This window comes from Sciurus carolinensis, chromosome 8, assembly GCF_902686445.1.
Source record: "Sciurus carolinensis chromosome 8, mSciCar1.2, whole genome shotgun sequence".
Classification (NCBI taxonomy): Eukaryota; Metazoa; Chordata; class Mammalia; order Rodentia; family Sciuridae; genus Sciurus; species Sciurus carolinensis.
Window position 1 is genome coordinate 98,758,130 of NC_062220.1, and position 25,587 is coordinate 98,783,716.

Below are 25,587 nucleotides of genomic sequence, written 5' to 3' on the forward strand. Positions count from 1 at the left end.
ATCCCTTTAATTTCTTTGGTCTGTCTAATTGCTCTGACTAATGTTTCAAGGACAATGTTGAATAGAAGTGGTGAAAGAGGGCATCCCTGCCTTGTTCCAGTTTTTAGAGGGAATGCTTTCAGTTTTCCTCCATTAAGAATGATGTTGGCTGTGGGCTTAGCATAGATAGCCTTTACAATGTTGAGGTATGTTCCTACTATTCCTATTTTTTCTAGAGTTTTAAGCATGAAATGGTGCTGTATTTTATCAAACGCTTTCTCAGCATCTATTGAAATAATCATGTGATTCTTAACTTTAAGTCTATTGATATGATGAATTACATTTATTGATTTCTGGATGTTGAACCAACCTTGCATCCCTGGGATAAACCCCGCTTGATCATGGTGCACTATCTTTTTAATATATTTTTGTATGAGATTTGCCAGTATTTTGTTAAGGATTTTTGCATCTATGTTCATCAGGGATATTCGTCTAAAGTTTTCTTTCCTCAATGTGTCTTTGTCTGGTTTTGGTATCATAGTGATACTAGCCTCATAGAATGAGTTTGTAAGTGTTCCCTCCTTTTCTATTTCCTGGAATACCTTGAGGAGTATTGGTATTAGTTCTTCTTTAAAGGTCTTTTAGAATTCGGCTGAGAATCCATCTGGTCCTGGACTTTTCTTGGTTGGTAGGCTTTTGTTGGCTTCTTCTATTTCAGTGCTTGAGTTGATCTGTTTAAATTGTGTACATCTTCCTGATTCAGTTTGGGAGGTTCATATGTCTCTAAAAATTTGTCAATGTCTTCAATATTTTCTATCTTATTGGAGTATATATTTTCAAAGTAACTTCTAATTATGTTATGTATTTCAGTGGTGTCTGTTATGATCTTTCCTTTTTCATCATGAATTCTAGTAATTTGAATTTTCTCTCTCTTCTTTGTTAGTGCGGCTAAGTTTCATCAATTTTGTTTAGCTTTTCAAAGAACCAATTTTTTGTTTTGTCAATTTTCAAATTGTTTCTCTTGTTTCAATTTCATTGGTTTCATCTCTGATTTTAATTATTTCCTGTCTTCTACTATTTTTGGTGTTGATCTGTTCTTCTTTTTCTAGGGCTTTGAGATGTAATGTTAGGTCATTTAGTTGTTGACTTTTTATTTTTTTAGTGTATGAGCTCAATGCAACGAACTTTCCTTGTAGTACTGCTTTCAAAGTGTCCCAGAGATTTTGGTATGTTGTGTCGTTGTTCTCATTTACCTCTAAGAATTTTTAAATTTCTTCACTGATGTCTTCTGTTATCATTGCATCATTCAATAGCATATTATTTAGTCTCCAGGTGTAGGAGTGGTTTTGTTTGTTATTTTTTCATTGATTTCTAATTGCATTCCATTATGGTCTGATAGGATACAAGGTAGAATCTCTATTTTTTTGTATTTACTGATGGCTTATTTGTGGCATAGCATATGGAGAAGGAGCCATGAGCTGCTGAGAAGAAAGTATATTTGCTCAATGATGGATGAAATACTCTGTAAATGTCCATTAAGTCTATACATTGATTCTATTATTTAGTTCAATAGTTTCTTTTTCAGTTTTTGTTTGGAGGATCTATCCAGTGGTGAGAGCAGTGTGTTAAAGTCCCCTAGTATTATTGTTTTGGTCTGTTTGATTCTTAAAATTGAGAAGGGTTTGTTTGATGTACATTGATGCTCCATTGTTTGGGGCATAAATATTTATGATTGTTATGTCTTGCTGATTTATGCTTCCCTTAAGCAGTATGAAATGTCATTCTTTATTCCTTCTGACTAACTTAGGTTTGAAGTCCACTTTATCTGATATAAGAATGGAGACCCCTGCTTTTTTACTGGGTCCATGTGCGTGGTATGTTTTTCCCCATCCTTTCACCTTTAGTCTGTGGATGTCTTTTTCTATGTGATGAGTCTATTGAAGGTAGCATATTGTTGGGTCTGTATTTTTAATACAATCTTCCAGTCTATGTCTTTTGAGAATTGAGTTTAGGCCATTAACATTCAGGGTTAATATTGTGATAAGATTTGTATTCCTGGTCATTTTGACTTATTTTTGGTTTTTAACTTGACTTAAGTTTCTCCTTTGATTGACTTTTCCTTTAGGGTACTTCCTTGCTTTGCTGACTTGTATTGTTTTTCATTTCCTCCTCAGGAAATATTTTGCTGAGAATGTCCTATAGTACAGTCTTTCTATTTGTAAATTCTTTTAACTTTTGTTTATCATGGAAAGATTTTATTTCATCATTAAATCTGAAGGTTAGTTTTGCTGTGTTAGGATTCTTGGTTGACACCCATGTTCTTTCAGAGATTGAAATATATCGTCCCAGGCCCTTCTTGCTTTTAGGGTCTGGGTTGAGAAATCTGCTGATATCCATATGGTTTTCCCTTATAAGTAATCTGACGCTTTTCTCTCGCAGCCTTTAAAATCCTATCTTTATTTTGTATGTGAGGTATTTTCATTATAATGTGCCTTGGTGTGGATCTGTTGTAATTTTGTGCACCTGGTTGTCTGTAAGCCTCCTGTATTTGATTTTCCATTTCATTTTTCAGGTTTGGGAAGTTTTCTGATATTATTTCATTGAACAGTTTGTTCATTCCTTTGGTTTGTATCTCTGTGCCTTCCTCGATCCCAATAATTCCTAAATTTGGTCTTTTCATGATTCCCATAGTTCTTGGAGGTTCTATTCATGATTTCTTAACATCTTCTCAGTTTGTTCAACTTTATTTTCAAGATTAAATATTTTGTCTTCCATGTCTGAGATTCTGTCTTCCACGAGATCTATTCTGTTGGTTATGCTTTCTATTGAGTTTTTAATTTGGTTAATTGTTTCTTTCAAGTATTTCTGTTTGGCTTTTTTTTTTTTTTTCAGAATCTCTATCTCTTTATTGAAGTGTTCTTTTGCTTCCTGCATTTGTTCTTTTAACTGTTTATTGGAGTGATCATGCATCGCCTGCGTTTGCTCTTATCTCATCTTTTGCTTCATGGACATTTTAATTATGCAGATTTTAAACTCTTTTTCTGTCATTTCTACTGCCATGCTGTCATTGGATTCTATCAAAATAAGCATCTTGGTTTGTTAGGGACACTTTCTTCCCCTGTTTTGTCATATTGTTCTGTATATTCCCCTCTAGCAGTGAAGATCTGAGGTACTGAGGTTTCCCCCCTGCAGGCTTATTGTGACCCTGCAGTTTTCCAGTACCTCTCCTTTGAAGGGGAGATCAACATTAGCAGCACCGAATACAAAAAAAATACAGCCCTGAACCATAGTCCCTATAAAGACTTTAACATTGTTGTAATAAACAGGAAGGATTTGATTATTATTTTTAGTATTTCTAGGGGTGAATGAAGAGGTTGGGGAGGTGTGTAGGATGTGAGTAAATCGAGGTACCTGTCAAAGGGCCTCCAGTCTCCTGTAGATGTCTCAGGAAGGGAGTCGACCTTCCAATGATGGTGACCATGACCTCAGAAATAATTCAAAATGCCTCCCCCAGCCTCCAAAGAAGCTGGGGAGCCCCAGCAAGGGTGGGCTAGGTGTCCAGTGTCCATCTGTGGTGGGGGTTGGGCAGGTGTGGTGTCGGGCATCTTTTTTGTTTGGAATATTTAGTTGTATTATGGTTTGGAATATCCTGATTCATGATTGGTTTGTGTGTGTGTGTGTGTGTGTGTGTGTGTGTGTGTGTGTGTAATATTTATAAGTCATGCCTTTATCATTGTAACTTTCTTTTAGCGTTTTTCTTCAAATATCACCTCATTTTATATTACTATTACACTTCTATCTTTTTAATTTGTATTTTCCTATTTTTTTATATTAAATCTTCATTGGTTTGTTTTAGTTTTTAAAAATTGAATCTGTCAATCTCTTTTAAGTGGGAGCTCGTGGCTATTCATATTTATTTGACCAATGATATACTTACTAGCTTTTTTTTTTCCATTTCAAGCTTTTTTTTCCATTTTAAACTTTTTTTCCATATCACTTTACATTTCATATTTGTTTCTTTTTTTCCCTTCTTGAAACTTTTTTGCTAATTTCCTAAAGTTATAATTTATTTACTTTAATGCCCTTGCTAACTGTTTTCAGTTTATGATTATCTTTCTTTTCTTTCCAGTACTGATAATCTTACATGTATTTCTCTACAATCACATGTAATCAAAGTACCAAAGCTTCTACCAACACTCTCTATTCTTGTAGGAAAATAAATGGAATCTATAGAAAACTTACTAATTATTCCTCTGTTCCAATATCCTTACCCCAAACTCCTAGGTCATGCTGAATTTGTAAAATATTTTGAGTTCTAGGAATTATTAAAATTTCTCTTATGATATATGTTTTATCTAAGGAATCCTAACTTAACATATATTTTATACATTATTAAACTATCAGCATGTCATTATCTATAGATTTAATACATGTATATATATATATGCATGTGTCTGTATGTGTGTGTGTGTGTGTATGTCTATTTCTACTCAGTATCTCTTCTTTTTTTACTTTTCTCTTGAGGCTTCTGTTCATACCTAGGGTTCTGACAGATTTTTAAAAATATTTTCTTTAGATGGATATTGGGATAATTTATTATTTGAATATTTCATATCTGAAGATATGGGTTATTTTTTCAAGTTTGTTAATTGGTAGAGGTTCTTTTGATTATATTACTTCAGGTAATCTAAGATATTATTTTACTATCTTCTAAATTTATAAATCAGTAATTGTACATATATATTTAAAGATGGAGGAATTTTCTATTATATGTTTGATAATTATTTTTCCTCTATTAGTTTTTCTTCTTCACACTCTGAATACCCATCATTAAGATATTGAGATTCCTAGGTTTATGTGATGATTATCTTTTTGTCATGACTTCTATCTCTGCATATTTTTGCTCTAATTTTCTAGTTTACAAATCTTACTCTCAAAATAGGCCAATCTGTCCTTCAGTTCATTTACCAATTTGTTTAAATTAAGGATTTTGTTGTTTTAATTTCTTCAGTCTTCTGGTTAGGGTGCTGTTATGGTTTGGATATGAGGTGTCCCCCAAAACTCCTGTGTTAATGCAGGAATATTTAGAGACGATATGATTAAATTATGTGAGCTATAACCTAATCACTCCATCCTAGTTTAAGTAGACTCACTGGGTGATAACTGTAGGCAGGATGTAGACATCGTTGGAGGAAGTGGGTCACTGGGGTCCAGGTGCCCTAGAAGGATGTTTCTTCCCTAAGTCTCCTTCCTCTTTGTTTCCTGGCTTCTGTGAGGTGAGTGGTTTTCCTCCTCCACCCTTCTGCCATTTTATTCTGCTTTAACTTTGATCCAGAGCAATGGACTAGGAAGACTATGGACTTAACCTCTTCAACCATGAGACAAAATAAACTTTTCTTTCCCTAAGTCATTGTTGTTAGGTATTTTGGTCACAGCAACACAAAGTTGACAGTTACCACTAGTGGTTGTGATAATGGAAATGGTGGAGTGGCTTGTCTCCTCATACAACAAGCCAGTGGTGAGTTCATTCATGTGAAGACACCAAAAAGACCCTCAGTTCCCTGGTTTCAGTACTGTCTCTCAGCTTCAGTAGGAGAACATACCTCCTACCTGGTCAGTAGAACTGTCAGTAATCCACTTTATCAGATTCCAAGAATATCAGAAGGTTTGGATTTTCAGAACAGATTGCTGAAATTCTCTTGGGTTGGTGTCCAGGGTAGCATCCTGATCATGTATATATGGCATGTCAATACTCCAGGTTCCATTTGACCCAAGAAAAGTACTTAGGTTGAGGTAGAGTTGGGAATGGAAGGAAAAGAGATGTGTTAAGCTGCCCCATTTCTGGTACTAATGCAGCTTTAATGGCAAGGCAGAGAACTTCAGAGAGAATAAAGTTGTTCATTGTTTCAGAGATAAAGCAAGCACACATTCCCTTTTTTTATTTTTTAACTGTAGGTAGTTTTCCTTTTGCATTATATTAACAAGGTACTCTATTCAAAGGAGTTTCACAACAGTTTAAGTCTTATGCTGATTATTATTGTTTCTGATTGTTTAAAAACTATAAACATTTGTTTTATTGTTTGAGAAAATTTGTTTTATAGTGTGAGCCTTTCTACTGGCTTACACATTTAGAGTCAAAAGAGATTTTAATATTAATCCTACTATACAGACATTACAGAAAGATGATTGTTCATTCATTCATTAATTCATTCCTTCTCTAACCTTATTTACACTGAAGACAGATTCCTCTGTAGCTGTAGCAGAGTGGCTCTCCAACTTTAGCATACATTATAATCACATGGAAGGGCTGTTAAAAACACAAATTGCTGGGGCCCACCCCAGAGTTTCAACCCTTTGAGAACCACTTGTTTAACTGGGATAACCAACTATTCTGAATTGTAAGAGACAGTTCAAATTTGCACACTGAAAGTCTCAAATCACTGGAAGCCCAGGCAAATGGTCACCCTAAAACACTTGTCATATGTTGAATATCCTGTGAAGTTTTCATAAACACCATTGCTGGACCCTTGTCCATTAGAATCAACTGGGAAACATTTAATCAATACCAATGCCCCACTTTGCATGCCCAGGGAAATCATCCTGAGAGGGTGTGGCCTAACCATTGATCATCCTTTACTCTTCTCCTGGATTCTGTCAGGCAACCAAGAACATGATTCTATCATGGCTGTCTCTAGCCATTTGGTGAAAAAGACCCATTATATGTATCCAATTTAATTTAGCTTCCAACCACACACTTTCCAAGGGCACTTATCACTTTCTGATATTTTCTTTCTTTCTTTCTTTCTTTTCTTTCTTTCTTTCTTTCTCTTTTGCAAATAAATAGTACTTTATTATTAACTAAGCTTCACCTACCAGGAAAAAGAAAACAAAACAACCCCCATGAACTATACCTAAAAGCACTCTGCCATTTATAAGCAGTCAAGCTACATCCAGATCCACTGGCAGGCTGCAGTAAGGCTACCTACGATGCAGGCTCCAATAGAGCTACCATGTAAGGTCCATCATCCTGCATACACCTGAGGTTGCAAGGGTGGAGGAAGCTTGTCATTTTCAACATTTTCAGAGTCTATAGCTGCTAATGGTTGACTCTGGGGCTTACTTTCAAGTGGGTATTTCTCCACAATGTCTTGAACTTCTTTTGCAATTCCATCTGTCCAATAAATTAAGTCTTTTTCAAGTTTCTTGGCTTCATTCATGATTCTTTCCTGTCTTTCATTCAACTGAGACAGGAGATCCAAGTTCTTATACATCTGCTTCACACCTAAGCAAGCATCAGGAGACCAACTCTCAGGTTCTTGCTTTCTGGGAGAGGTCTGGCCGGATGTAGCAATCAAAATCCTCCTGGCTTAGATTCAACGACTGGGCATCTAATTTCTCAACGAAAGCCACAGCACAGCACAGGTTGGTGAAGTAGTAGCCATCCTCCCCCATCATCAGCTGGTTGGGGTTGCAGAAGCGGGTGATGTACTGGATGTTGGACTGCAGGTGTTGGAGGTTGCCCTTCAGCATGATGTGGATGAGCGTGGGCAGGAAGTCGTCTGCAGACGCGGGCTCCTTCTTGGTGATCTTGATGGCGTTGAAAATGTGCTTGCTGCACCTGGTGATGCAGGCCAACTTATCTCGAGGCACACGCTTCAAGTCCATCTCAGTGATATCTGTGATCGCTTTCTCCACCATGTCAGACACTTCTGGAATTTCTTCGATGACAGGGACACAAAGCATCTGAGGTGTAACCCAGTGCAGGGCTCTGATCCTCTTCTGAATGACGAGGTCCTTCTTCTCATCATCTGTGGTTTCTGGACAGAACACGTACTTGTAGAGGCGTGTCATGGTGTACTCAGTCTGATCCATTATCTTCTCACCTCTTTCTGGAGGCACTTTTCCAGGAGTCTGCATTCTTTCTGCCACATTCTGGTAAAAATCCTGAGTACACTCTGACTGCTCCTCGATGCTCAAATCCCTTTTGTAATGCATTCCTTCCAAAAAATTTTGGTCTGTTTATAGATCTCTTGTCCCGTCTTGAGGAAGGTCTTGAGAAACTCTATGAACTCCTTAGACACTCTGTCTGTTTCAATGCTGGGTTTGCCAGTTTACGGAAGGACTGGGAACTTTTGCTTCCTGAATTTCTGCCTTTTTTGATCTAACTCTGGAAGAAGCATTGAAGAATGTCTTCACTGTGGTAACCTTGCGAGTCTTCTCATTGGTTTTCTTTTCTTTAAATTTGGAAAATGTGAGGGATGGGGCCCCCTGGCTGCTCTGACTGCTGGCAAAGGCTTCTTCCTCCTCCCACTGAGGTCGTTCAGCCAGCTCCCAGTCCTCCTGGATCTGCTTCTGCCGGGCTCTGTGGTACTCCTCCCGCCAGCACTTGGAGCAGAAGCCCTGCCAATCAGGGCTGCTTTAGTAGCCGCATCCCTTCTTGCACAGAAGCTCCGACTGGTTCATGTGGATTCCTCGGTGCTCAGACTTCAGGCTCAAGATCTTCTACTATTTGGCAGCCACTGGAACACATACAAAAGTTTCAGTCCTTGTGGGGCTTGCTGTTCGGCATTGGTGACGTGATTCTGCTCAGCAGCCCCTGGGCGTCCGACCGCCACCGCCCGTGCCACTCCCGGAGGTGCGCTCCATATTTTCTTTATTTAATTCTGTGTTTAAATTTTCTGTATTCCCCCTACTAATATAATATGAACTTAATGAAAGCAAGAGTTTTGTATCTTCAGTTCTTAGAACATGATGTAGAACGTGTAAGCACTCAGTTAATATTAATTCATGCCTTCAATGTGCTAAGCACTGTGATAGACCCTGTGGACAACACAATAATACAATAATAGTGCCTATAACAGAAAAAACATATAGACCTCTTTGCCTTTGTAGAGCTCACAGTCTGGTGGATTATCTCCTTTTTTCAAAAAAATAGTGTTTTAATTTCATTCTTTATTATGGCTGAGTAAAACTCCTCTCTCTCAATCTGTGTGTGTGTGTGTGTGTGTGTGTGTGTGTGTATCACATTTTCTTTATTCATTCATCTATTGATGGGCATTTAGGCTAGTTCCATAACTTTGTTATTGTGAATTGCACTGCTCTAAACCCTGATGTGACTGTTATCAATGTGGTATGCTGCTTTTAGTTCTTTTAGGTAAATACTGAAGAGTGGGATAGCTAGTATTTGCCAGTAAATGGACGGATTTGGAGAACATCACGCTAAGTTAAATAAGCCAGACTCAGAAAGTCAAGGGTCAAATGTTTTCTCTCATATGCGGAAGCTAGACCAAAAAAAAAAAAAGGAGAAGTCCCATGAAAATAGAAGTGAGTTTGGTGGGGTAAAGGAAGGGAGTTGAGGGGGAAGAAAGAGGCAAAGAAAATGGGAGGAGTGGTGAAATGAAATTGACCACACTATCCTATGTACATATATTAATATACCACAGTGAATTTCACCTTTATGTGTATTTATAAAGCACTAATTTAAAATAAACTCTAAAAATAACATTTTACATAACTCTACTAAACCTCAGATAAGTAAATTGTTAAGCAAATAAAGGGGACACATTTCACCACTTAGACTGCCGCTAGCATCTTATCATTTCATTGTGGTAGAAGCAGCATCTTTGCATGGTTAAATGAACTTAGTGACTTAAAACAACTGAAGGAATATTTCATCCCTACCTTATGACATCCTGAGCCATGGATTTGTGGCTTTGCCTTTGCTTTGCAGTTTGGTGCTGTTGAGAAACCATGAGACTGTGCAGTTTCCGCTCCCACATACTAGGTCTATGGTGAGATCCTCCCTGGTGGCCTAAGGACCAAGCGGAGTCTTCCTGTTGTGGTTGAGCTACAGGAAATACTCTGCAGTCCCCTGTTCAACCAGACAGATACATGAAAGGGCCAAGAACATGCACAGAGACAAGACATAAACAAGTGTATACTCATCCATTTTATGGACATAAATGGTGTGGGGGTGCTGGAACACATGCAATGTCTACATTCTAGAGGGCTTAGTCAGGAGATGGTAACAGATCTTGACAACACAAATTTAAATGATGGGAGAACTCAGAGAGATCAGGACTAAAGTATTATAGGCAAGTGGATGAGATGTGCAAAGTCTCAGAGACTTGAGCTAACGCATTGCGTTTTCCACTGATCATAGGGGTCCTTGCTGGACTGGAGCAGGACCATTTAGGGATTAGGTAGAGTCATCGTTTCTTTATGCTGTCTTTTCTTCTGAGATAATTCATCTATCTGGTCAAGTTTCTTGTAGTATTAAAAGAAAAATTGTAAAGTGGTTCATCCAGTCACATGGGCCATTCTGCATAGTCAATGTAGGCACTGAAAGGAAAGAAACCCCAACTAGATCATTTAGATTTATTATGTCTTCAATTTCAAACAACTAGAAATGCTTAATCTAGAGCTTTATTTGAGCAATAGAGTTATAAAAAGAAATAATTAAATGATTAAAAAAATGAGTGTTAAGATGTTTTCCTACATATAGTATACATATATAATATTTAATGTATGATGCATATGCTATATATATATATATGTTTATCTTCCTGCATATTTATCAATCTATCTAAATGAAATTATAAAACAGTTTGCTTAAAAGTAGTGACCATTCTACTTAGGAAATATGTTTAAATATATCCTATTAATATTAGCATTTAAAATATTTGTGTTATTGGCAAAAAAAAATTGAACAAAAATGCTAGAAAACATAGTTAGTCTGGGCATAACATCTACCTACTACATTATCTTTTGACTCATGTGGGCCCCAAGCCAAGTGATACTGTTTAGAGGCCAAACCAGAATCCAAGAACATGCAGGTAGTGTTATCTAGTCCAGCCTTGTGCTTTTCTTCAAGCTGAAGAAATCAGTCCCCTTGTGACCTCACTAATTCAAATTCAGTGCAGTGGAATTCAAATGCAGTGGATTAGGAGGAAAGTCCAAGACTTTTCTTAATTTATAACTGTAGATTTACTTGAAAATGTTCTTGCACCAGCTAGACAGAGTTTAGGTGTCTTATGATCCTGTATTTTACTCCATTAAACAACTTCAAGGCCGGGGTTGTGGTATTGCATACCTGTAATCCCAGTGGCTCAGGAGGTTGAGACAGGAGGATCACAAGTTCAAAGCTAACCTCAGGAACTTAGAGCAGCCCTAAGCAATTCATTGAGACCCTGTTTCTAAATAAAACACAAAAAGGGCTGGAGATGTGGCTCAGTGGTTGAGTGCCCCTGAGTTCAATCCTCAGTACTAAAAACAAAACAAAACAAAACAAAACAAAACTTCAAATGAAAACCCTATTGTCTGTTTTACTGTTTATTTAATCATTGATTCAATACAAACTTATTGTTTGTCTCTTATGTTTCAGGTACTGATAGGTACTGGGTATATAATAAAGTAAAAGTTACAATTATCTTGAATAGGTAGAGCATTAAAAACTCTATAGTTTCAGGTATGGTAGTGCATGAATGAAAATGATATTCTGAGAGACTGACATGAGGGCATAGTTTAGGTGGGAGGTGGGGCAGCTAAGTGACCTTCGGGTCTAGAAGGAGTTTGGTAGCCAAAGAGTGCTTTACACTTTGGGTTCAGAAAATCTATAAACTTGACATACCTTGTTTTATTTCTAACACCCCATGAAGAAGAGGGACAGTAAATTGTTCAAGTTTTTATTGTATTTTTGGGGAAATTCATGGTAATTAATTTTTTCCTAAAATATGGTAATTGTGTAGGAAGTTTGAAAAAAGGACCACTTTACTTTTGTTTTAAGAATGTGACTTTTATCACACATATTAACACCCTGTCTCTCAAATTATGTGTGTGTGTGTATGTGTGTGTGTAATCTTTTTGCTGACATATATCATATAAAAAAACTATATTTGCACAGGAAACAAGAAGTAGGAACACCCACAGTCTAGAATATTTGAATAATTTCTGCGAGATGTAGCACAAATAGGACAGACCCACTTAAGGAAGATTCTTCTCAGCCTGCTAGTTATGCTGGGTAGAGAAAAGTCCTCCAGGAAAGTTAGCAGAGAGAATCTCAAGGATCTCAAATCACCTCCATGTTTGTAAAAATTGGTTGATGAAACTAAAAACAGGAGTCTGTTGGGCACGGAAGTAAATGTTCCTTCTCCTGCATGACTAGTCTGGTGAAATAAAACAACAGGAAACATAATCTTCAAGTGAAAGAAAAATTTTTTTTTTTGCAATATAAGTGATAAGTTTTTTCTTTTTTCCTTTTTTTTTTTAAACAACTCTAGAAACTCTGCCCTGTATGAATAGTATTTCTTTCATTTTACTAATGAACATATTTTTAACATTCTTCATTTGTCTTAAAGTGTTCATTAAAAATTAAATGTTTTTGCCATTGATAATTCAAATTTATCTTCCCTGGAATTATCTGATGATCTTGACTGATACAAGATCAATGACCTTCACATCCCACCAACCAAGTTTAAAATCAATTTTTAAATACACGAAATAGAAAAGAATGTTTTCAAATGAAAGCAATGGCTCTTTGGTATCAGCAGCATTCTTTAATTTCTACCACATATGCATAAGTTGGCAAAGTAATCCTAATGACTTGAAACAAATGTATTTCCATCATAGAATAAGTCCCGAGCCCATCTACCCTGAATCTTTGGATAAAGACAAAACTCCATCCTGCCATGCACCTGGTCGGTTGTGCAATGCTAACCAATGAACAGCTGCTAACAATAAGGGTATTGTGTTTATGTAACAGAGTTCAGGATCTGATGGTTAGTCTCTCGATAAATGTTGAAACGCTAGGGAATTTTCTCTTGCCAGGATGCCTGCTTCATGGAAAGTACTGTGTCTAGTTTGAACCATATACTTAAATGTTCTTTCTGTATGAACTTCTGGACTTGCATTTTATAAGATCATATTAGCCTTTCAAATTGGTTTGAGGAGGTTGAGAATCTCTCAGCTAAGAAATGGCCATACATCCTGGTGAGGAATGTAATTTTAGCAACTGTTTTTCTGTGGACTTGTTTTACCAAGTTAACAAGAGTCTGTATTATGTTTCTTCCCATTGATGTGGGTGTGTCCTTGTGTGTGTATTCAAGAGAGGCTTCCGTTTGTTGAGTGATCTTCATGCAAACATCTTGGAGTGCTTTACAAAAGAATTTTAAAAATTAAACCAAACAGGATATGAAACTGTGCTGCCAAACAAGTAAGTCTTTAGGCATGATTTAAATTTAGTTAATGACATAAAGAGCTAAATCTGTGAAAGGAAGCAAGTTCCTTGGATCAGAAAAAAAGAATCAGAAAACAGATACTCATATTTTGTCTACGTCTTCATTCGAGTAGCTCCAAAAATGTTCTTTTAGAAGTGCATTTGGAAAACTCTAGGCTAAGTGAACTCCAAGAACCATTGTTTTAGGGATAATAGTTCCCATGTGCAAAGAGATCTACAGATTACAAAGCATTTTCCCAGCCATTATTTAGTTTGATTGTGACAACACTCCCCACTACCAAAGTGGTTAAAGAATGGGTTATCCCATTTTACAGATGAAGAAACCGATGACAGGAGAAAATTAAGGGATTAAACTAAGGTCATCCAGCTAGATAATGATAGTGTTAGTACTGGAATATGTATCTTGAGCTAGGTTCTGTTCTCTCTTTACAGTGCTGTGAGTTCTACCTATGAAAAAGCATTTACCCTGGATACTTTCCTCCTGCCATTATAGCTGTCTGTCTCTGGGGTGATATTAATGATTCTTACTTCCCAGAACACTCTGGCGTTATACTCCCTCTCAGAAGGGACTCCTAACATTCTTGTTTAAATAGAAAATTAGAAAACCAGGGTCTTCTAAAGCAAGTGCATACCAATAATAATTTTATGACTTAATCCTTTCACAACATTTAAAGTGGTTTGTCTTTGAAGTCACTTTCCAGTGGTTTTCCAGAAATGTCTTGAGAAGATGCAGTTGGAATGATCAGAGCCTTAGCTTCTGTGATGGTAGATGGCTTCTCCTGGTAAGACCTGTAGCAGAAAAAGAAATGGGGGATTCTTAATAAACTTCCTTTCCATTATGAACTGGGTTAGTCAGCTTTCCATTACTGTGACAAAAAGACCTGAGATAATTAGCTTAAAGGAGGAAAGTTGATTTTGGATCACATTTTTGAAGGTTTCAGTTCATGGTTGGCTGGCCCATTGCTTTTAAGCCTGTGGCAAGGTAGCACATCATGGCGGGAAACTTGGAATGGAACAAAGCTGTTCGTGTCATAGAGGCTGGGAAACAAAGGGAGGAAGAGACTAGCATCCCAATATCTCCTTCAAGGACAGGGTCCTAACTTCCTTCCACTAAGTCTCACCTCTTAAACGTTCTACCACCTCTCAATCATGCCAACCTGAAGACCAAACCTTTAACATGTGGGCCTTTGGTAGATATTTAAGATCCAAACTATGGCAGTCGCATGTCACAATCCTTGAACAGCTGTGAGATTCTATGAGCATTTTAGTTTCAGTTCAAGAGTCCTAGCTTTATACGAGAGCAACAGTTGTTGAATCTGGATTGGTTCATGAGACAAGGTATATAGTATTATCTCTTTAAGGAACATTCAGAGTGACACTGTGCTATTGCTGTCAAGTTTTGTTTTTGCCATTATTTTGCCTCTTCCTATAAAAACACATTTCATTTCTCATTCAACATTTGGACGTTAAAATATTTTCTTTTTCTTTGATATTCCTATTAGCTTCAGACAAATCTGGGAAGAACATTGTTTTGTGACTCTAGATCTTTTGGCAGAGCACATGGGGTGGATCTCAAGAACAAGCAATTGAAACCATGTCTCCATAACTAGCTTCTTGAGCAGCCACTCAAACTGAAAAGAAGCCCAAGCAAGGTGATGAAGAGATGGAGGAATACCATTAGGACAGCAAGTACCTTGCAAAAAGTCAGTAAATGTAAGGGTGTTACTTTTTACATTACACTTCAATGTAAGTTTTCCAGATTTTTACATATATACTTGATTTAAAAATATTAATATAAAGACTTTGGCTATCTTGTCCTAGCCAATAAACACAGGCTATCCAAAAGATTTATATGACTTCCATATGCCATTTGAGCATTTGAGACAGAAAGACAAACCATCCCATGTGGAAATATCAAGGATAAGAGGTAGCGGGAACAGTGTTCCCAAGCTGGCTGCATTCCCCAATCTGGCCTCCTGTATGGGCACATGCTCTCTTGTCCTTTAATCTCTGTGGTGATGAGTTATTTCTGGCTCATTTTCCTAACCTTTGGACATTGCCTTTTTCCTTGCGCCAGTGTTTATCTCAGTTTCTCTTTGATACCTGGTCCCTATTCCTTTATTCATTTCTTTCAGCTTGACTTGATTTTGCTCCTTCACCTCCACCTCTGAATTTGCTCTATATTTACCCTTGCCAATCTGTATTTAGTTGATCTGTGTTGAATATCTTTTCTTTTTGGATACTTATCACATGATTGCCATATATCACCCTCTGTAACATGATTACTTTGATTCCTGTTCCTGATCATTTGGTTCCTACCTGTCTCAATAACATTGTGTTTGATGGTCTGGAAGGAATAAAAACATACAAGTCATGACTCTTTCCTCTTTTCTGTCTACTTGGAATAACTCTTTTCATAATGTCTAATGACCCATTTTTTTTAATAAGCCAGACTTTTGGTAATCATTTCTTGTAATCTCCTTTTACATTTATTGTTCATATGGCTCAAGATCCTCTAGAAGATGTTGTATAATGACTTAAGTTGTCACTAGCAGTGTCTTGAACAGAATAGAAGCTCAGCTAGTATATGCTATTAATTTTGCATGATATTCATTTTGCATGATACAGATAAGACTGTAACATTTAACCAAGTTCTAAATAGAATTATATATATATATATATATGTATATATATATAATTTAAAGTGCTATATTTTCCAATAGAAATTTTTGTGGTGATTGAAATATTCTATATCCTCATTGCCCAATATGGTGGCCACTAGCCACCTTTTGCAATGATCACTTGAAATGTTGCTACTGAAACTGAGGAACTGGATTTAAATTTTATTTAACTATAATAAAAACTTCACATGGATAGTGGGTACAAGATTGGATAATGCATACTATAGGAATTTAGAAAGGGGAAATGTAAGTGTGAAATACAAGTTAGGTAAGTATGAGATACAAGTTAGGGAAGTACAAAGGGAATAAGATGAACTTGAATCTTGAAGATGGGAAAGAGAGAAAAGGGATATTTAAGAAATATAGTAGAAGCTTGGAGGTGATTGACAATGTTATATTGGGATAAGTTTGAAGATGAGATTGAGCAATATCACTATCGAGAAATAGTGATAACAGTGATAACTGCAGCCATTTATCGATACTACAACACATACTAATTTAATCTTAATAGCAATATTATGACTTGAGAAAATATAAGTAATTTGTCTAAAGGTACAAGTTAATATTGGGCCTGGAATTTGAACTTAAGTCTGTCTAGTTCAAAAAGCTAAGCTTTCAGCCATGCCATCATATTATGCCATCTCATGCTTTCTTTGCCATGTTAAGAAAGACTTATAAGTAGGAAATAGCCCAAATGCCCTTCATTGGATAAATGGGTAAACATTAAAACGCATCTTGTCAATGGAATACTACTTAGTAATATGAAAGGAACAGAACTATAGATATGTGTAATGACATGGATAAATCATAATTGCATTGTGCTGAGTCAAAGAGACTGGATGTAAAGGACTATATAATATGTGATTTCATTTAGATAATATTTCAGAAAGGGCAAAAGACAGATCAGTAGTTGCCAGGAGCTGAGAGTGAAGGGCAGGGATTGATGATAAAGAGAATTAAGAGATTTTTTGAGGGGAGGTAGAAATATTCTATATCTCAATAATATGGTAGTTACATGACTATGCATTTTTTCAAGACTCACAAAAGTTTGAACTGAAATGGGTGAATTTTACTGAATTTAAGTTGTACTGCAATAAATTTTACTAAAAAACAGAGACTTAAAGTACATGTAAGCTTACTTTCACAAAGGCAGCAGGAATAGGGTTAGTTATTATAACTCAGGCTATTTTAAAAAATAATTATAATTTTTGTGTCTAAACATTTTCATGTTTATGATATATAGATATACAACATATTTAATAGAAAATGGGGGAGAAATTAAAATCTCATGAAAGATGTATATTTGTGTGCATATATTTAAAATAGTTTAATTTGTACTTAACATAAGTTGACACGGTAAATGTTTGCTCAACTTGATGTTTATTTGCTATTGGCATGGGAAAGAGGGTGGAGATGGAGGAGGAAGAGATATTTTAATTAAATCTGAATGGTAAGATGTTATATGACTTATCCTATTTTCCTTTTATTTTGTTTAAATGAAAAATAACTACCATATGAAGTCATCAGCCTCTTGGAAGCTTGCTTTAGGATTTCTCAATACATAATGAAATTTTCATTTTTACAATAAACCACTTACATGAGACAATAGTACAATGGATATCTTTTAGCATATAGTGATTTCCTCCTTTTTATTTACAAGAAAATTGGCATGTAGAATTAATTATCTAAAAACCTTGTAGGACTTTGTCTTCACTAGTTTCATTGTGTGTTCATACAATCATAGATTCATTCTAATTTTAGGAAGAAGAGACTTCAAATTATTATCTGGCCCAATCTATTGTCTGTAAGCAGATAATGTATTGTGTTTTATAATTGAAGAGGTAAAAGTTATAAATTTTGCTGTATATTTCTAATGATTAGGGTTTTATGCTTAAGAGTTATTAATGTTAATAAATAACTACAAACAAGATATAACTACTGATTATGATTTAAGAATTTTACTTGATTCTCTAAGCATTTCTCCAGTTTCAAACTTTATTAATATCATATATAATAATATGCTGATAATCCTGGTAAATCTTTAAATAGTCTCACTAGGGAAAGTATAAATTAGATAAGTTATTCTTTGGACTGCATTTATTAGTGTGGAATTTAAGGTAATGAATGTGAAAATACTTTGAGGGTTGTAAAACACTGAATGAATATTGTTCTTTTCCCTTGATTTTATCTTCAGTCATTTGCTTGACATTTTCTCTAGAATCTTAAGTATTATCAGCATACATTTGCAGAGAAAATTGATATATGATATTTTTTGTGGCTAAAAAGTAAGTCTGTTTATATAATTAAGCATCTACATGTAATACATTTTCAAGTAATGATCTAAATTAAAATAATCTCAATAAGATAACTTTTTTGAATGGAAAGAAAACCAGTAATTGGTGTCCTACTGACTTGTCACTCTTTTTAATAATCTCATAACTGGATATGTGTGTGTGTGTTGTATGTGTATGTGTCTGTGTGTATATGTTGTTAAGACTATGATCCCAGGCAATATTTTTCTATGCGTACCACCTTTATTTTTCTTCTTGTAATTTCCCAGTAAGCTATTGTCTTGGTATATTTTGTTCTACTATAACAGAATACCTGAGACTGGTTAATTTTTAAAGAGCATTTCACAGTTCTGGAGACTGGGAAGTCTAAGATCAAAGCATTGGCAAGTTAGGGCCCCATTTTCCTGCTTCCGGTTTGGTGTCTTGTACATTGCATTTTCCAGAGGAGAGATATGTTGTATCCTCACTTGTCAGAAGACTGAAAAGAGAGGGAAGAAATCTTTGTTCTCACATGGCAATCCTTTATTGCAGTGGCCTTACCACTCTGCCCTTATCACCAGAACACCTCCTAGCACTGTTGCATTTGGGGATTAAGTTTTCAAAATATGAATTTTTGGGTAACACATCAGACCATAGCAGATACATAGGGAGAATGAGATTATATATAAGATGGGAGAATTTATTAACTTTTGATCATATTATGGCAATGCTAATATCTCTATAAATGTATTTATTTTGATGATTAGTGAAAACTTAAACAGAAGAACAAAGTGGTAAATTTGTCAAAGTTGTGAGTTTTTAAAAGATATTTTTTTCTACCTGAGGCATTCTGTATGTATTGTTTTGAGCTTTTTGTCCTTTTCTAGTTATTTCTTTCCATAAAATAGAGAAATACTTTGCAAAAAGGTGTAATTCTTTAACTTATGATAAGAAGTATCAAATGTACTTTGGAAGTCAACTCAAGTAATATTAAATAACAAGTTTAAATGATTATTGAAAAGTTGGGTTAAATTTTCTTTAAGGCCAACTTCATTTGTGTGAATTGCTAATCACCGTAGTCATGAGCAGGACAAGCTTAAATATTTATGACTGATAATGGTTAGTGTAGGACTCAGGTCCTGTTGTCTATTTCATCCCTTTGTGGAAGAAATAAAAAAAAAATAGTGATAACTGCTGTTCCTGATTTGCAGACCACAGAATAGGCAGTTCTATGATCACTGATTCTCTGAAAGGGAAGATACATCTTAGGCCTACTGACTGGGTCTGCAAACCCAGGGCAGATGGATAGTGAGTAGGAAGAGGGCACCCAGAGGACTCAAAGAAATAAGAAGTTAAAGAAAGGGGATGGATATCTTTGTACACTATAAAATGGAAAGGAGATGCATATAGAATGGAGGACTGTATGAGATTTGCGGAAAAGTGTCACAAACTTAAATGTAAAATGCCATCTGGGGTTTTCTAATTTATTTTCAGATTCCATATTGGGTTCTACTGAGGTTCAGTTGAGGAAGTGTACCTACCCAGAACCAGGCAGCATTTTGAATATGGCTTTTATTGATATATTTTGATTTGCACTAGAAAAGAAAAGCAGTAGAAATTTAATGGTTATTTTCATTTTTCTTTCTCATGATCAAGGAGGTAAGAGGGGATCCTCAGCTCATTGCTCATCCTCATGTCTAGGTCCTGCGATAGTGACTGGAGTTCAGGGATGTCTCTTGCTCACATTTATCAGTTATAAATGGATTATAAAGTGATTTTAACATTTCAACACATTCACATCAAAAGTTCCTCTAAGGAGCTAAGTGAAATGTCCTGCTTGGAATTAAGGTCACAAATAAAAGCCAGGTGATCAGTCTAGATCAGAGTCTATGAGGAAAGCAGAGCTCTGGATTAGACATTGAGTGGCTGGCAGGAAATAAAGGGGGAGAAGGCAATGATTGTGCAGGGCCTGGTCAGGTAGGGAGGCAGAAGTCCAATGGGACTGCTAAGAATTCAGATCTACCTCGGCCAAAGTGAACTAGGAATACAGACCAGGGAAGGATCTGAATAATACAATTCTGTCCTGCCCTAGGCCTAGAGCTTATGGGATCCTAGCAGGAGCTCTTCTCCCTTTTTCTTGCTTTATCTGTTTCTCTTCTTTGCCTCTCCAAACTCACATCCTCCTATATGCCCAGCAACAAACATGAGAAGTAGGGATAGTCAAAGGGTATTACCCTTGTGTGCTGATTTCAGACTAGTAGATAGAGTTTTGTTGGTGACCAGGAAATGTGCTTTCACCAAGGGAAATGGTTATAGTTATTGTCCCCAAGAATGTCCTGTCTGAGTGGATCATGGATAAGAAAGTTCAAGAACATTATTCTAAAGACAACAAAAACAGTAAGTCTTAAAGATAGTTTTAAGTTCTTTTATTTCTTTTTTGGGGGGCGGGGTGGGTACTAGGGGTTGAACTCAGGGACACTTAAACCCTGAGCCACATCTCCAACCCTATTTTGTGTTTTATTTAGAGATAGGATCTCACCGAGTTGCTTAACACCTCACTTTTGCTGAGGCTGGCTTTGAACTCTATTCTCCTGCCTCAGCCTTCTGAGCAACTGGGATTACAGTGCTACACCATGCTCAGCTTATTTCATTATGATTTTTTAAAAATAAGTTTCATATAAAATTCCAATATATTGTCAGCTCTACCAAGTCACCTCTCCCATAACTGTAAAGTATGAACACATTTCCTCTTCATACCCAGTTGTTTTAGTGGGAGATTTTTACTTGCCAGACTGGGGATCTAGCCCACTTCAGAATGTTTTCAAAGTTGGAGTGACCTCAATTGGACAAGTTAATCATCCTTCTCATGCCTTAGTTTCTTCCTCTTCAAAATGGTGGTCATGCTTGCTAGTAGAGTACTGGTGAGGAATAAATATGTGAGTGAGTGTAAAGTTTTTAGAGCCTGGCACATGTGATGCTGGATATGTGTTAGCTTGTTTCTGCAGTATGGATGCCCAAGACTTCTTTCTGCCCTTCTCTGAGTTTGTCTAGGTCAGACACGCCTTAGTTCCCACAGGAGTCCCTCCAGAAAGCACACAGAGCTTCTGTGTCCTTCTTGTGACAATTACTGCCACCATACTTTGGTTTCCAGAGAAGGATATTTTACCATTTTTCTCCAAATATGCGTACAGGCCTTTGGCTAAATCCAACAGAGCCAATCCCATTACTTCATGCAAGATATACGTAACATTTGGGGATAAAGCAGAAAAGACAGCACAGGGAGGAGTCTACATGACAGCACAGGTACAAATCCAGCTCTAACTTTTTCTAGGCTGGCTTCTGTGTTTTTTTAGCCTCTGTCAGGTAGCAGGGGCCTCCAAGGTAGGCATCTGGGCCTAACTTGACTCCAGATTTACCTGCTATACCATGAAGTTCTTCTAGGATTATTTATGGTAGGAGTAGCTATTCCCTTCTGGGAAAATTCCTTTGCTCTTCACAGGATTTTAGTTAGCTCCTATGACACCAATATGAAAAGCCATCAGGAGCCATCATTGGAGTATTTCCCAAATCCTACATTTATGCATAGTCAGTGTGAAACAGGAGCACGCACAGATGATTTGGTTGAAATACAGTGAGAAACCCAAGTCCCTGTGTGTGTGGGTGCTTTTCCAGCCCACCTCAGCAAGGACAGGCCACTCTGTGAATTTTGAATGATGATCACATTTTTAAAGTATTGTGTCTTCAGTAGTAAAGGAATAGTGTATTGACAAAGTCTCCCTTTTCCTATGTCATCATTGAATCGTTTTCACTTTAGAGTAGCCACCAGCAATGATAATGAAAAGACAAGGAATTTTATCAAGAAAATCAGATGAAAAAGTTCCCCATATACTTAATAGCCTAAGAGAGAAATCAAAAAATGTAAACCTTATAATATGCCAGGTAATTTAAAATATCTCATGTAGCATCTGGTACAACTGTGTAATAATACTATTATCTTTCATGTTGATTAAAATGGGCTCCTTATTTGGTGTGGGTCTTAAGGCTATTAGGTGATGGATCTGTATAACACTAAAGGCCACATTCTTTCTATTCTCCCCTTTCCATCTGTGGAGGCCTGAGGAAATGTACTGGGCTACTTTACTTTCTGCTGTAATATATTGTTATAATCTGTTACTGCCATGAACAGAGGCTGGAATAGAGCCAGGAAAGTTTGAAAGACATTTCGTAGAAGTTGTGAGCATTTAATTGACAAGTTGAAGTTGACACAGCTGACAACATTTAGAGGCAGAGCACAGGTCCTCATGTTGTTCCTTGGGGACAGGGAGGTGGAAAAAGAGAAACTTTGATCACTCCCTTCCCTAGTGTATCTCTGTGGGTTACTAGCCACGCCCACTCCTTTTTCTTTCTTTCTTTCTTTTTTTTTTTCCAACTTGCCACAAATAGAAAAACACCATACCTTTTTAGTGTAAGGGCAGGAAGTAGTAACAACTCTTCCCTCACTCCCTTACTCACTTAACTATCTCAACTTATCAAAAGGCAAAGGTGGTGACCACAATAAGGAGATGGTCTTTGCTAACCAGGGTTAAAGTGTAGCAGGCCAGTTACACCTGTGAACAGGGTAGGATAGAGATATTCTATCAACTTCTGGTAGTTTATGATCTTAAACTCAGGGGCTTAAGCAAATTGTATTCATTAAGAGCTGTTATGGGTTATGTTGTTCCTCCTTATGCTGATGGAAAAAAAAAGGTCACATTTAGTTGGAAGCAAAAGCATCTTAAAATAGCGCTGAATCTTGGACATGTTGAGAAACAAATAGTCACATTCCCATGTAGTGCGAAATCTTCATTTTACTCGGAACATGGCTGACATGTTTATAAGCTGAGTTTCTTTTCAAACCAGAGAATCCCGCAGATGTCTCATCTGGGAGGACTTATGAGCTGTGTGACTTACTTTATTGTTATTGTTAATAATAAAACAAACTGTTCAATTTAGAAATAATTTCTTATCCTTTTCATGGTTTTTTGCACATTTCCTTTGTAGCTTTCAAAGAGTCCTTTGTATTTTAAGAGTTTATTCACCGATTCCAATAAAAATAGCTAAAAAAATGAAATAAAACTACAATAGGCATTGGGAGAACACTATGTCTTTAGAAACCACATTGGTTCTACAGATATTAAAAGGACCAGAGAGGAACAGCTAAAATCCATAAGTGCTTTTCTGAATGTATACAGAGTGGTTATATGATGTTGCAATGTAAAATTTCCTATGATGCTTAGGAAATTGGATTCCTTAGATGCAAATTATTGCAAGCTGAACACCTAGGAAGTATATGGGGAACTCAATAAGACTCTGTAAACTATTCAAGAAAACATGACTCTTTACCTCCATAAATGGGCCACACACTATTTGACAGATTTGACTTTACGTATTTTAAAACACCTGAATATGTGTTTCATTGAATACTAAGAGTCTAGGAGATGCGGATGATGGAGATCATCTTTCATCTAATGCATGGGGTGTTAAAATGTTCCTTTACATTTGTATTTATTTCCTTTCCTATTGTTTATCTTCCCTATTAATATCCTTTCTTAAGGGGTTCATGTAACAATGCATATAGATTAGTGGAAGTCTTGGTAATTTTCATATCATGCTATCTATACCAGTATTAACACATTCTGTTGTTAGAACCAAGTGGTTTCCATCACTACTGGCAAATAGATAAGATTTATGAAGTCAAATATCATGTATTTTCCCCTTTATTCTCTGTATTACCTGTGTAACCAGGTATAGGCAACCAACCAGATTGCTGGTTACCCATTGTTATCCATGCCACAGGATATACAGTGGAAGCTAAATGACAATTTGATATTTGAATAAAAGTGGTTGTCCACTTATGGTTAGAAATACTGAGCATAAGACTTAAGGAACTCTTCAAAGTTATACAAGCAGGCAGGTGGAAGAGAAGGGAATGGGTCTCATATTTTTTCACTCTTCTAATTAACCTTTGTCTTCTTTGAGACTCTGCTTCCTTCAAAGAAAAAAAAACCCTTAACTTGTATAAAAATCTGATTGTTAATAGTTAGATTAATTTTTTTTTTTTTTTTTTTTTTTTACAGTATACTTATCAAACGAGGAATTGGTTTGGCCTGCCTTCTTTGACAAAAGCTCTTGGAGATATAGTGGTGTGGTTGTGCAACTTCAGGTTCAGATAATTTTTTTCCTAAAATCTTTCAGACTGAACAGAGATGATCACAATACCTATATACAATGTCCATTTTATTCTTTGAAATTAATAACAGGAAAATCTGTTTCAGTAAAATTCAATTCAATTTATTGTAATAAGTGTGATCTACTTTGTAAGCTTGGGGTACAAATAAGGTCATGTGGTAGTCATCAGTGTTGTTTACCAAATATTTCCAGATTTTGACTCCTGGCAACATGATAGGATTGCATTTCCTGGCTTTCGTATGGTGGGATGGGATTATGTGACTAGATTTGGCTAAAGTGCTGGGAACAGGGTGTATGTCATTTCCAAGCCACAATATTTAATGTCCATCTGAGACCCTACATTGCTCACTCTCTTTGGCATGGTGAATGGGTAAATGCTTAAGATGGTAGCTTCTCCATCAACCTGGGTACTTGAGTGATTAAAACAAGCAGAGTCCACTGTTGACATCAGCACTGATGAGAAAGGAACCTTTGTTGTTTGAAACCTCTGAGATTTGGGATTATTGTCACTTAGCCTAATTTAGGGATTGTCATTACTGTAGCATAATTTGCTCATTCTGACTCAAGTAGGTGATATTTCTTTTATTTTTCCAGGTAATCTTTGGAAACCTTAGACATTATCATCTTCCCTCTGCATCAATTTGTCAAAAAATTTTCATGATTTTATTATATCCAAAAAGATCATAAAAAAAAGATTAAAGTGCTTCATCAGTCCAATACTGCCTTTACTCTGATCTTGGTCACATAGTGTGCCCATGGTTTCTAACAGATGAATCATTTCTTGTCCACTAAAATGATGATACATACCCTAGAAGATCCAGATCTTTGCCTTGGTCTAAGTAGTACCACATGCCAAGATATCAATTATTTAAATTTTTGCTTTCATTCTTAGCTATTGTCCAAAGCACAGCAACAGGAAAGGGTACATGGACCCTAAGACTCACTATATGGAACCATATATATCTCCTAGGTACTGGGTCATGACGGAAACTTCTCTGATGCTTGTTGCCTTGTTCAGTCAATAGACCACATTTAGAGAGATGATCCATCAGAGAGATTCTAATAGTCTTGGTCACCAAAAAGGAATAGTTCAATGACCCAGGTAGACAGACATACAGATACACTATTAATTTAAACGTGTTAACTTCACATGTCATTATCAGAGAGACAGATGCTCTTTTGATACATGAATTGG

General features: G+C 36.4%; 1 protein-coding gene and 1 pseudogene across 2 annotated transcripts in view; one reads left to right on the forward strand and one right to left on the reverse strand.

Annotated features, from left to right (window-relative positions):
- Positions 1–25,587, forward strand: part of Sugct (succinyl-CoA:glutarate-CoA transferase) — a 752,240-nt gene that overhangs the window by 476,867 nt on the left and 249,786 nt on the right. The gene's annotated exons all lie outside the window — the stretch shown is intronic.
- LOC124991723 (rab5 GDP/GTP exchange factor-like) lies at positions 7,002–8,410 on the reverse strand (annotated as a pseudogene).